We start from the raw sequence: 13,414 nt of genomic DNA on the forward strand, positions 1-13,414 counted from the left end.
TTTGGACAGCAGAGTGGGTAACATTGCTGCATCACAGCTCTGGTGTCATGGGTTCAACTCCAACAAAGGGCTTACTGTATCAGTGGGGACTTTGTATGTTCTCCCCATATTTGCAAAAGTTGACTCCAGATACCCTGGTTTTCTCCCAAAGTCAGAAAACATATTGGTTGGTTAATTGGCTTCTGAGTAAACTAGTGAATTTCGACTGTCAGCTCCAATGGGCAAGGACTGATGTGGTTGCCTCACTGGCTACAATAATGTAAAGTGCTTTTAGTCCAATCGTGGGAAAGATACACAATAGGAAGGGGATACTTGCCTGAATGCTGGAGGCTCAGTGGTGTGACCCCCGAAGTGACAGTCACATGACCACTACAACCCGGAAGCCAGGACCGTAACTAGGGGGGGGGGGGGCCCCTAGGGGGTCACGCGCCCCGGGCGCTGGAACGAGGGGGCGCTAGGGAGGCTGTTCCCGCAGCCAAACAGGAGGGCACCGCGCACGATGCTGTCACGCATCGAGGGAGGAGAGGGAGAGAGGACGGAGAGTCTGGCAGCGGCTGGCAGGGACTGATGAGGGCATGCTGGCTGCAGTCAGTGACAGTGAATGAGTCACTGTCACTCAGGCTGCAGCACTGCAGGCTGCTCTGACAGGGGAACTTTCACGGCAGTCTCCGGCAGCCCTGAGCAGTGCACACAGCCCTCCTCCATGCCTGGGAACAGGGGGAGGGACACAGTGCAGCAGCGTGGACTCTGAACGAGGGGGAACTGGAGCCGACCTGTTACAGAGAGAGGAGATTTACGAGGTATGTTTCTCTGCCAGACAGCTCCCCCTCTACAACGTGTGTGTGTGTGTCTGTGTGTGTGTCAGTGTGCATCTGGTCCCTATACTGTGTGTGTGTGTGTGTGTGTGTGTGTCAGTGTGCATCTGGTCCCTATACTGTGTGTGTGTGTGTGTGTGTGTGTGTGTGTGTGTGTGTGCGTGTGTGTGTGTGTCAGTGTGCATCTGGTCCCTATAGTGTGTGTGTGTGTGTGTGTGTGTGTGTGTGTGTGTGTGTGTGTGTCAGTGTGCATCTGGTCCCTATACAGTGTGCATGTGTGTGTCAGTGTGCATCTGGTCCCTATATATACAGTGTGTGTCAGTGTGCATCTAGCCCCATTACAGTGTGTGTGTGTGTGTGTGTGTGTGTGTGTGTGTGTGTGTGTGTGTGTGTGTCAGTGTGCATCTGGTCCGTATTTACAGTGTGTGTGTGTGTGTGTGTGTGTGTGTGTGTTTGTCAGTGTGCCTCTGGTCCGCATACAGTGTGTATCAGTGTGCATCTGGTCCCTATACCGTATGTGTGTGTCAATATGTTCATATACAATCTGTTTTTGTGTCAGTGTGCTCCTGGTCTGTGTGTGGGTGTCAGTGTTCCCCTGGGACCTGCACCATTTGTGTGTCAGTGTGCCCCCTATACAATTTATGTAATGTGTATACACGGCTCCTCTGTGCTGTAATGTGCATAAGTGTCTCCTCTGCGGTGTAACGTGTATAAGCTGTTGTAACGTGTAACGTGTATAAGTAGCTCCTCTGTGGTGTAACGTGTGGGATTATATATATATATATATGATTGTATTTTAATTATAATTATCTTTTTTTTATTTTAATTTTCTATTTTATTTTATTTAATTTAGTTTTTTTAATTAATTTTTTTATTTAAAAATATATTTTTATTTGTATTCAATTATTTTTTTTTTTTTTTTTTTTGGGGGGGGGGGGGTTTGGGGGGCGCAAATTTACTGTCTTGCCCCGGGTGAGAGCAATCCTAGTTTCGGCCCTGCGGAAGCTGTGCTGGAGCCGCTGCGGCCGCCAGAAGCAGGTACGTAACTATTAGGTCACAACGAACATTTTGTCAACACACTAATCATGTTGCCCTTTTTATCAGTGTCAACATGATGAATGTTGAAGTGGTCAATATTAACATGCCAAAAATGTTCATGTTATGACTATGTCAACATTCTCATGTCGACGCTATGAATATCGACAAAGTATACCACACATGTTTAATCTATGTTAATTTGAACCTATTCAGATACAGAGAATCTAAAGGAAACATATAGGCTAGGCTTTACAGAGCACAGTCATTGCCGTAACTGCAGCCATTATCTTTTCTAATTCCAATGTTCTCTGTCCTTCCACAGCAAGCTCGGTTTTTAAAGTGACAAAATAAGCTACTACATAACATCGCAAACAGCTTTTCCAACACAACACAATCTATTTAATCAGGTAACACTTTCACAATTGACAATGTGACGGACTGGGCTTTTTCTAAACTAGAGTACACATGAACAGAATCAGGAACGCACATGCATTTTGTAGTACTACAACTAGAACGCTGAGGAAATAAACTATGTTTGTTTTCTTCACCTCATTTAACCCTATTATTTTACAATAGTTTTGATAAACTGTTTTCCAGCCAATGCTATATGCAATACATTTGTTTATTAATAGCCTTATATTAATAATTGTCATTGATTTGCAAGGAACCACAGGAAACAAAGTGTATATAGAACAGGGACAAAATATATAGACAAATCAAGGGCCTGATTCAGATGCGGTAGGAGGGTGCTTACTTGGAAGCAGCAGTGATGCACTGATATGGTAATGCAGCAGGAGGTGTCTGGTATAGGTAGATGCCTCCTGCATGCATTAGTTATTCAGGGGCAGATTTATTAAGCTCAATGAAGTGATAAAGTGGAAGGTGATAAAGGACCAGCCAATCAGATCCTTACTACCTTATCACAGGCTGGGTTTGAAAAATGACAGTTAGGAGCTGACTGGCTGGTCCTTTATCACCTTCCAATATATCACTTCACCGAACTTAATAAATCTACCCCCCAGTGCTGCGTCCTAAGGCGCAACATCAGATCACTTACAACTCCATCAGCCGGCTACTGGGTCATGCAACCCAGCCGCCGCCTCAGCTCCTACAAAGACTGCATGAAATCTCCATCTTCCGACGGAAATCCTGGCCTCAGCACTCCCACAAAATGGAGGTGCCACGCCTTCATTATGGAAAACAATGCTCAGCGACACCCCCTCGCCACCAAAAAGCTACAGATGTTTGCAGCTGTAGTGAGTCCAGCAATGCAGGTCCTGTACTGCACATGCGCATTTATGAAATGTGCCCGCCTACTGTCAGGATTTGGTGTGCCAATGTCTCTGGACCTGTGTCAAGGCCACAAGTGGTTACAATAGTGTTGTGCTAGAAGCTAGAAGACTTTATGTAGTTCCTACTAACAGTAGTTGAGAGTTGCTCTGGATCTGTAGGTCAGCAGGGGTTCAAAAACTAGCACCGGATGTTTGACTAGACCCAGAGCAGGGGCGCGGAGTCTAAGTCCACTGGTTGTTTTTTCCAAGGGGATATGGGTTTTGCAACACCCGACAGGCTAGTCGCTGCCCCTGTCTGGGTCACCTGGGCTAGTACTAGAGACTTAAAAAAGGATCAGGCAGAATCTGAAAGATGAAGACTGTGATGTCGGTCTGAGACCGACTGCAACTATGATATTGAACTGGGACCGATGATAACTGTGGATTCAGACTGGAACCGATGATAACTGGAATATCGGACTGGAACCGATGGCTAAAGTTATTGGCCTTGCACCGATGGCTGAGAAATATCGGAATTGCACCAATGGTTGAGGAGTATCGGACTTGTACCAATGCTTGAGGAGTATCGGACTGCACCGATGGCTGAGGAGTATCGGATATATTCTGGAAAGAGTCAATACCAGACACAGGATTCCCAGAAACCGAACAGCTATACTGGGGAGTACAAAGACACAGCTTACACACAGAGCTGTGTGACTTATGGCACTGACAACCTGTGCCCTGGAAAGCAGGAAGCTTTATACCAGTCACAATACATAATTCTACTAACTTATTAGCTGATATTATTGTCCACAGTTTGGTAGCCTGAATTAGGGTGACTGGAAAAGCAGTCACATATACTTAACTGATTAAATTGTTCTCTTCAGGATGAGGATGTAGAAGTTGGAGATTCAGGGAGTGTGATGCAGAGACTCACATCATCGCGCCTCCCCTCTGTGGAATGCTATCATTTACAGCATTGCCGAGCAAGTGACTTAGGGGTCTATTTACTAAGCCATGGATGGAGATAAAGTCGCTGGAGATAAAGTACCAGCCAATCGGCTCCTAACTTCCATGCTACTGGCTGTGTTTGAAAAATAACAGTTAGGAGCCGATTGGCTGGTACTTTATCTCCAGCAACTTTATCTCCATCCAAGGCTTAGTAAATAGACCCCATGGTCACCCCTAACAGAGCCAGAAGACTGAAGAGTGGTGAGTACTGAGCAGGCGTCCCGGCTAGCGGGGCGCTGGCCATTATGGCGGCATGAGGGTTCGGAGATGCACGGCTTCTACATGGGGCAGAATGCGTCTCCGGACACAGTACACAACTGCGTCCCCGTACACTGTACACAGTACCCATACTGGCACAACAGCCTTAAAACAGTTTTCTCCATTTTAAGCACCAGATTCCTCAGCCAGTATAAAAAAAGCAGGAAGACAGCACGCCATTGAAGGGGTGGGGCTTCACTAAGAGAGGATCCAGCAGCTCACCAGCGCCATTTTCCATCTGCAGTGGACACAGACGCTGACAGGACAGGGACACGCAGCTCCTCTAGTGTGGCTCCAGATTACCTCAGCGGGTCATAGCAGGGGGGAGCGATTACTAGTGTACTAAGTCCCCTATCAGGGTACTTAGTCTGTGACCCAGCTAAGCTGGGCATTAGCGGTAAGGGAGCGGTGGGGGCTGGCTCCAAACAACTCTGTGTCTCCCTAAAGGGCTCTTTGTGGGTTAATTGTGTTTAACCTTTTGTGTGTGTGTGTGTGTTGTCACATTTACATTATGTCAGGCAAAGAGTGTGTTTCTTGTACCGCAGTGTCCCTGTTCACCAGGGGGCTCACTACTGGGTACTCAGAGTTCACAGGGGGCTGAACCAGAATGGGTTAATTCTCTTAAGGGAATGATCTCAACTCTTTCTACAAAATTGTCCCGCAATGAGAGACGCAATACTTAAAACAGACTGTGGATGAGTTTATGAACAGAGACTCAGTCCCCAAGAAAGCGTCTCAATCCCCTCCCATTTGTCCGCAAAAGCGATCTCTGGCCCATATCCTGCAATCTGACTCTGATGCTCACAGGTCAGACATGGAGGAGCAGAAGGTGGACTCAGAGGGGGGAGGATGCAGCTCTGTCACGGGGAATAGAGGCTGTCAGAGATGTTCTGCATATTACTGATAAGGTGTCAGAGGAGTGTGAGGAATCTTATTTTAATGTAAATGCGTCAAAGGAATTGAATACCCTATTTGAAGAACCATGGGTTAATCCTGATAAGAAATTTCAGATCCCTAAAAGGTTGCTCTCATCTTTTCCTTTTCCTCTGGAGGATAGGAAAAAATGGGAAAATCCAACGATTGTGGACGCATCAGTCTCTAGGCTGTCACGTAAAACTGTACTGCCTTTTCCTAGTGCAGCCTCGCTGAAAGACACGGCTGATCGTAAAATTGAGACTACACTCAAATCATTGTACACAGCTGCTGGGGTGGCCCAAAGACCCAATGTTGCATGTGCGTGGATCACTAAAGCCATTGCTAAATGGCCAGGTAACCTAATTGAGGGGTTAGATTCCTTATCTAGGGGGTATGTTGTCTTACTCCTGCAGCATATACAGGACTCTGCGAACTTCATGGTGGAAGCCATACAGGAAATAGGAGTGCTTAACGCACACACCACTGCTATGGCAGTGTCGGCAGGCAGGGGCTGATGGCTAAGCCAGTGGCCTGCTGATGCAGATTCAAGGAAAGGCGTGGAAGGCCTACCATTCACAGGAGAGGCCTTGTTCGGAGATGAATTAGACAAATGGATCTCCACAGCTACTGCGGGTAAGTATGCATATCTTCTTTCCGCAGCCTCCCCAACCAAGAAGACTTATTCAGCTTCTAAGTTACAGTCCTTTCGGATGGCCAAGTTCAAGGGCAAATCCATGGGTGCTTCTACATCCTCCAGTGGTGCAAGAGGTAAACCACGCAAACCAGCAACAGCAGGTACTCAGGAACAGAGCTCAGGCTCTGCTTCCTCAAAGACTTCAGCATGACGGTGGACCGCAATGCCTGGAAGGTTGATAGGTGGCAGTGTTAGGAGCGGCAGCTCTCGCCGGCACCTGACCGTTGCTAAGCAACAGTCCCGGCGTGTCACATCCGCCGCGCCTCCTCCTCCGGATCCCCGCACAGCGCCTGGCAATTGGAGGATGCTGCGCGCGGAGAGCCGCCGGGTCCTTGGCAACGGGGACGCCGGGTGCGCACAGCGTTCCCCGTTGCCAGGCAATTAATCCACCTGTCGGTTTCAGGACGTGCAGCAGGGCAGCTGCACGACATCATTAATTAAAGGGTCTCTGCTGTGATTGGGGGAGTTTCTTGTTATATTCTTCCCCAGTGCCTGACACAGACGCCGGTGATAGATTCTTGTGAGCTGCTTCCTGCTCTGGAGCGTTCCTGTCCTGGGATCCTGAGTTTCATCTGCCTTTGATCCAGTTATCCTGTTTCCTGGTGTCCAGTGGTCTGTTGTCGGAATCCTGCCAGCTTTCCGTTCCTGTGAGCCTGTGTCTACGGCTTTGGGGTTCCCGTCCTCCTGCCTGTATTCACACCGGTGTTGTGAGTATCGGCTCTGCCGCACCTTACGGCCTTGTCCGTATCTTTCCGTTACATTTGCTTTGGAGTTTTCTGCGGAGGTTCTGCTTTGGCTGTCCTTGCCGGTATACGACGGTGTCGTGTAAGCGTGTGGACAGCATTACCTTTGTTGTTGTTTGTCTTGGCGGCTGAGCCGCACATACTTATGTTGAGTTCTGTTGTGCCCCTAACTTTGTGTTTTCGTTTTTAGTTAGAGGTTCCCCTTGTTATCGCCCCATCTCCAATTAAGACCGGGAGGCATCAGAGTTGGGCAGACTTAATCCACTCTTCAAACATGGCTGCTGTGGGCCCAAGAAAACATAGTCTCGCAGGCGTATACTGAACACGAGGGGGAGACAACGGAGTCAGGGTTCCGTAGGGCTTGCTGCTGAACTCCGTTCCTACTGCAGCACTACGTTCCTGTACTTGGAGCTTGCCCACCCTGTTCCCTGAGTACCGAGTACAGGGAACGTAACATTATCACTGGCCCAAAAAATTAGAACTGATATTAAAACCAGGGTGGCCTTCAAATTCTGTCTTCATGAACCCGTCAGTACTAGGGACAGAATCCCAGCCAGGTTTTGGCCAATCAGATCCAGGAACTCACTCAGATAGTGCAGGATCTTACCCTTCGGGTGAGGTTGCAGGAGGACCTTTTATGAGCCTCCCCGAGTATGGCCCTTATTCCGAGTTGTTCGCTCGCAAGCTGCTTTTAGCAGCATTGCACACGCTAAGCCGCCGCCTACTGGGAGTGAATCTTAGCTTATCAAAATTGCGAACGAAAGGTTCTCAAAATTGCGAATAGAAATTTCTTTGCAGTTTCTGAGTAGCTCGAGTCTTACTCTTCCAGTGCGATCAGTTCAGTGCTTGTCGTTCCTGGTTTGACGTCACAAACACACCCAGCGTTCGCCCAGACACTCCTCCGCTTCTCCAGCCACTCCCGCGTTTTTCCCAGAAACGGTAGCGTTTTTTTCACACACTCCCATAAAACGGACAGTTTCCGCCCAGAAACACCCACTTCCTGTCAATCACATTACGATCACCAGAACGAAGAAAAAACCTCGTAATGTCGTGAGTAAAATACCAATCTTCATAGCAAATTTACTTGGCGCAGTCGCAGTGCGAACATTGCGCATGCGCAATAAGCGGAAAATCGCTGCGATGCAAAAAAAAATACCGAGCGAACAACTCGGAATGACCACCTATGTCTCCTGAACCTAAGATGAACCTTCCTGATCGCTTTTCGGGTAACTGAAAAGATTTCTTTAACTTTCGGGAAGGCTGTAAATTTTATTTTCGTTTAAGGCCCCGGTCTTCAGGTATTGAGTCCCAGCGGGTGGGTATAGTGATGTCCTTACTTCAAGGGGATCCACAAACCTGGGCCTTTAGGCTAAAACCCGATGATGCAGCTTTACTCACAGTAGATGCTTTTTTCAAGTCCTTAGGCCTTTTGTATGACGACCCTGACAGGGAAGCATCGGCTGAGAGCCAATTACGTTCACTAAAACAGGGTAAAAATCCCGCTGAGGCATATTGTACAGCGTTTCGCCATTGGTCGAACAACTGTGGCTGGAATGAACCTGCCCTGCGAAGTCAATTTAGCCTCGGTCTGTCAGAAGTATTCAAGGATAGTCTCATTCAGTATCCAGCTCCGGAGACTTTGGATAAGCTCATGGAGCTTGCTATCAAGATTGATCGCCGTCTCCGAGAGCGGAGGGCTGAAAGAGGGGCTAGATTCAGGTCTAATCCATGTGTGTATGCTCTCCCTGAGGACGTTGAGGAGCCCATGCAAGTGGGTCTTTCCCGGCTGTCTCCAGAAGAGAGAGCCAGAAGGCTAAATTTAGGGCTCTGTTTATATTGTAGTGGCAAGGGACATGTTGCGCGCAGCTGCCCTAATAAACAGGGACACGCTCTGACCAAGTGAATTGTAAGGGGGTTCACTTGGGTCTGCAGTTAGTCTCCTCACATGATTCCTTACTAGTGCCTGTTGAAATTTCTTCAGGAAGCCTCAGTTCTTTTGTTTCAGCCTTCATCGATAGTCTAGCTGCTGGGAACTTTATGGATTTTGCTTGGGTTCAGGCTCTGGGAGTTCTGCAGCTTCAACTAGATAGACCTATTACTATGCACAAACTAGACGGTGGTCCACTCTCTAACGGGGTAATTACCCATCGGACCCCACCAGTACGATTGACAGTAGGGGTATTACATTCCGAAAGGATTGAGTTCCTTCTCACCCATTGTCCGGCCGTGCCTGTGGTCTTAGGACACCCCTGGCTCGTCCTTCATAATCCAACCATAGATTGGCAGTCTGGGGAGATTTCTCGGTGGGGTTCCTACTGTGCTAAGGGATGTATTTCTCGTCCGGTCTGGGTCGCGGCCGCCACTCCGGAACTATTACCTTCGGTATATCAGGACTTTGCTGATGTTTTCTCCAAGAGTAATGCTGATATCCTGCCACCCCACCGGTCTTATGACTGCACCATTGACCTCATTCCTGGTGCCACTCTGCCAAAAGGGAGACTTTATGCTCTATCTGGCCCCGAGACTAGGACCATGGATGATTATGTGCAGGAAAGCCTGAAAAAGGGGTTTATTAGGCCCTCGAAATGTACCTTAAGTGCAGGGTTTTTCTTTGTTGAAAAGAAAGACGGATCTCTAAGGCCGTGCATAGACTACCGAGCCCTGAATAAGATCTCTATTAAGAACACCTACCCCTTACCTTTAATTTAGGTGTTGCTTGATCAGCTCCGCACTGCGGTCATTTTCTCTAAGATCGATCTTAGAGGAGCATATAACCTCATCCGAATTAGATCCGAGGATAAGTGGAAGATGGCTTTTAGTACTCAGTCCGGACATTACTGAGAAGTTTGATAGACTTCTTGGAAAGCAGCCACTATCCCCTATTGCACACTGTAACTGAAGCCGCTGCGGCCGCTGTAATAAATCCTTTACCTACGTACTCTGTCCCCAGTTAGCGTACACAGTCCCGTACTGTGCACGCACTTTGCGTAGACACGCCGGAATAGCCGTGCAGCTTACACTCAGTGCATACACACAGACCGACACGCTGAGATCACGAGGCAGCTCTAGGTGTGGCAATTACACTATACAAACACTCAACAGAAACTGAATGCGACACCAGTATTTGATTGTAAGTTGTGGTCCAAAGCAGCAACAAGTAATATATTTGAAAAAGGGGATTACAATAAGTTACAATATAAATGGTACAACACCATACAATTCAATCACAGAGAGAGAGAGTCACACCCAATGACACGTACGCTTTGTCGCTTGCGCCACCTGGATCCGGTCCCCAGTCGTCTGGCGAGACGACCTATGAGTCTTTAAAAAGCAGAGAGAGAGAGTGACCGGCCCAGGTGCAAGGTTTATATACCCTTGCCCAAAATACAATACAATGGGGTTGTATGCTCTCCACTGATTGGTTGGAGGGATGGTTGTTTACAGTACAGGAGAGGTCATTGGTCGGTTTGAAGAGATGGGCGATGCCTTGATCCAGGGGTGTGTACAGCTGGTCAGCTCTGGATTCCCACCGCATACCAAGTACATAATAAACACAAATATACCTTTAATCTGCCTTTGCGAATAACTATTCGCAACGACATGCGATGTTCTCCAAACCAACACCGGATTATTACTCATAATTATCCGAACACGTAGATACCATGCATGATGCTCTGATCAGTTACTGTCCCCTCGCATACTGTAAAGGTGTATAATTCCCTTGTTGTGCCTTGTAAATAAGTAAAAGTTGCATGAGGGGAAAGGGGAGACTATGTGTAATGTGTGTACTAAGTTTGGGAAATATGTAATGTGTGACAGATATTTCCATGTTCATTAGGTTACTTTGTTATGTTATCTCCAGGCAACATGATCCTACACATGAAATGACCAACCGTTCTCAAGATACACACAAATATATATATATATATATATATATATATATATTTATAAGTGTTTCCCTGCTATTATACTGTATCTATCTTTCAAAGGTTTTCTAAACTGCAGGCTGCCAGTAGTTAATAATTTGCAACCGCAGGCTTGTGTGTATCTATTGGGATATTTGTCTCCCATTGTTCTGGCCCCCACCAAACGATGACTTGTTTGGTTTGTGTTTGTCTTTCTTCACAGACCAGGGGGTCTGTTCAAACATTGGAGTGAACAAGACATTGTGTTGGAAGGATGTGCATGTTTGGTTAGATTAGTGTGTGTGTGTGTGAACAGTGACTCGACACAGGCTGGGAACTGTGGCATGTGTCTGTAATCATTTTCCATTGCAAGTAAGAATCTTTCTGTAATTGCTCATACCATGCCCGTACGCACACTCCCGTAGGAGGTGATTGTACGCAATTTGCGAGTATGCGCACGCACGGCAGACTGAGTACATGCATGGATGCCATCTGTGTGGTGTTTGCATGTGGTGCGTGTATTGCAATATTTTTCGACTATGACATTACGAATATCTTGTGATGCCGTTCGGTCTATCTAACGCTCCTGCGGTGTTTCAGGATCTTATTAACGATTTCCTCCACGACTTTCTAGGGAAATTCGTGGTTGTTTATTTGGATGAGATTTTAATTTACTCTGAGTCTCCTGAACAGCATGTTGTCCATGTGCGGCAAGTGCTTCAAAGGTTACGGGAGAACCATTTGTACGCTAAATTGGAGAAATGTGATTTCCAAATCACCGAGGTGTCCTTTTTAGGATATATTATTTCTCCAAAGGGTTTTTTTATGGAACCTAAGAAACTCCAGGCTATCTTAAGTTGGGCGCAACCCACTAACTTGAAGGCTATCCAGAGATTTTTGGGTTTTGCAAATTAATTTAGACGTTTTATTCATGCCTTTTCTGATTTGGTTGCTCCTATTGTGGCGTTAACAAGAAAGGGAGCTGATCCTTCCAACTGGTCGCCTCAAGACGAATCTGCCTTCCAGGCTCTGAAACAGGCCTTTGTCTCGGCTCCTGTCCTCAGACACCCCAACCCTGACCTTCCCTTTATTGTCGAGGTGGACGCCTCAGAGGTTGGAGTGGGAGCCATCTTATCTCAAGAAGACCCCAAGTCTCAGGGGTTACACCCTTGTGCCTTCATGTCCAGGAAATTCTCGTCTGCTGAATCCAACTATGATGTTGGTAATTTGGAATTGCTGGCAGTTAAATGGGCCTTTGAGGAGTGGATGCACTGGCTTGAAGGAGCTAAGCATACCATTACGGTATTCACTGACCACAAGAATTTACAGTATATTGAATCAGCAAAACGGCTTAATTCCCGTCAGGTGCGTTGGGCGCTGTTCTTTACACGGTTCAAGTTCATCATCACCTACAGGCTCGGTTCTAAGAACACCAAGGCCGATGCCCTGTCACGTTGTTTTCTTCCGGCTCACCATAACCACTCTTTTGCAACTCCCATTATCCCAACATCTGTTATCCAGGCCGGCCTCGCACAGGATTTACTCACACAGTAGGTTTAGCAGCAGGCTCCCAGTAATACGCCTGTTGGTCGTCTCTTCGTTCCCGAGTTCTTGAGAGGCAGTGTCCTCGCAGAGTTTCATGATAATAAGGTTGCTGGCATTCCTGGTGTTGCGAAAACCTTGGAGTTAAAAGCTTGCTTAGTGTGGTGGCCTAATCTTTCTAAGGATGTTAGGGAATTTGTTCTCTCCTGTCAAGATTGTGCTAAGCACAAAGTGTCCCGATCCTTGCCTGTCGGGCAGCTCATGCCTCTTGCAATTCCACTCAGGCCATGGTCACACATTTCCATGGATTTTGTGGTAGATCTTCCTCTTTCATCTGGGTTTCAGGTGATCTGGGTGATCGTGGACCGTTTTAGCAAGATGGCCCACTTCATTGCTTTACCCCGATTACCGTCCGCTCAAGTTTTGGCTGTCTTGTTCCATGTTTTCAGGCTTCATGGTTTACCCGTGGATATAGTCTTGGACCGGGGACCACAGTTTATTGCCAGTTTTTGGAAGCGTTTTTGTGCCTCGTTAAACATGAAACTCTATTTAACCTTTGGATACAATCCACAGTCTAATGGGCAGACGGAACGTGTGAATCAATCACTGAAGCAATATTTACGTCTTTATACTGCCAAACTTCAGAACGATTGGTCAGATTATCTTCTCCTGGCCGAGTTTGCCTACAATAACTCCTGCCATTTATCCACCAAGGTATCTCTGTTCTTTTATGTTCTGGGCTTTCGTCCTAGAGCCAATTCCTTTACTCCTCATTGTCCAGCTTCTTCTTTGGCCTTAACCTCCCGTCTCAGAGCTATTTGGAAGAAGGTTCACCTTGCTCTTAAGAAAGCCGCCTTCCGGGATAAAAAAAAATTCTGATAGGTTCTGTGGCCGGAGAGACTAGCCAGCCACACGTGTAATGGCGTCTGCGGCACTGAAGGGGTTAACCCTCGTGCCCAGCGCCATGTTGCGGACTGTTTAAAAGTTTGTTTAATGATGTGTTTTAACATGTCATATGTAGTGCTCTGTGCACAATTGCAGGAAGGCATGTTTAAATGTATTTATTTTATATTCAAGACAGGCTCGGTGTATATTTAAAGGGAAACACATGTTTAAATGAAATGTATTTAAAGGAAAAATGCAGTTACTATAGATGTCTGAATAAGCATCTCTTATCCTCTGGAAATAGGAAGTGGCATGCTAATGGCCCTGTCCTAGCAGC

General features: G+C 46.9%; 1 protein-coding gene and 1 long non-coding RNA gene across 9 annotated transcripts in view; one reads left to right on the forward strand and one right to left on the reverse strand.

The window, feature by feature from the left end:
- Window positions 1-13,414, reverse strand: part of LOC134928326 (polyamine-modulated factor 1-binding protein 1-like) — an 817,199-nt gene that overhangs the window by 323,319 nt on the left and 480,466 nt on the right. The gene's annotated exons all lie outside the window — the stretch shown is intronic.
- The window catches only part of LOC134928328 (uncharacterized), a 177,648-nt gene continuing 164,639 nt past the window's right edge, over window positions 406-13,414 (forward strand). The window contains exon 1 of the long non-coding RNA XR_010177894.1: window positions 406-800. This is a non-coding gene — a long non-coding RNA (uncharacterized LOC134928328). The remainder of the gene's footprint in view (window positions 801-13,414) is intronic.

Source organism: Pseudophryne corroboree, chromosome 5 (genome assembly GCF_028390025.1).
Source record: "Pseudophryne corroboree isolate aPseCor3 chromosome 5, aPseCor3.hap2, whole genome shotgun sequence".
NCBI classification, from domain to species: domain Eukaryota; kingdom Metazoa; phylum Chordata; class Amphibia; order Anura; family Myobatrachidae; genus Pseudophryne; species Pseudophryne corroboree.